Raw genomic sequence first — 545 nt, 5'->3', positions numbered from 1 at the left:
GGGGGGGGGGGTCGATCAAACCGTGTTGCTTTCTACAGCTAATGTTGTCACCAGCAAAGTACAGCTACCACGTATTAAGTTTTAATTACTTGCTGCCAAAAAGAGCGTTGCTAATATATATCCTTGTGTTTTCACAATTATGTAAACACAATTCAGTCTCTATATAGAGTATAAAATCTGGATCCATTGTACGTGGGTAGCTTTGGGGAAAGATTCAGAATGTCATTACTACCATAGATTTTGTGTGGCAGATCACTGAGGGTACTCCCATTTTATCCCATCATCTTCAACGGCTCGCGTCCCCTCGCGTCCCCTCGCCTGAGGCGACCCGGGGGCGAACCCTAATCCCCTCCGCGCCTCCCCCTCCCTCTCCCCTCCCTCCGCCGCCGCCTGAGGTGCTCGCCGGCCCGGCCGCGCGACGCCTATGAAGGTGGCGGCGGGGATCTGGTGGCTTCGCCTTCGCGGAGGGCCACGGCGTCCGGGGCGGCGGCTCCGATGGGAGGTGTCCGGCGTGGCCGGTGCGGCGGGCTGCGCCGGCGGGTGCT

Source organism: Triticum aestivum, chromosome 7A (genome assembly GCF_018294505.1).
Source record: "Triticum aestivum cultivar Chinese Spring chromosome 7A, IWGSC CS RefSeq v2.1, whole genome shotgun sequence".
NCBI lineage: Eukaryota > Viridiplantae > Streptophyta > Magnoliopsida > Poales > Poaceae > Triticum > Triticum aestivum.
This window is presented reverse-complemented; position numbering follows the sequence as displayed.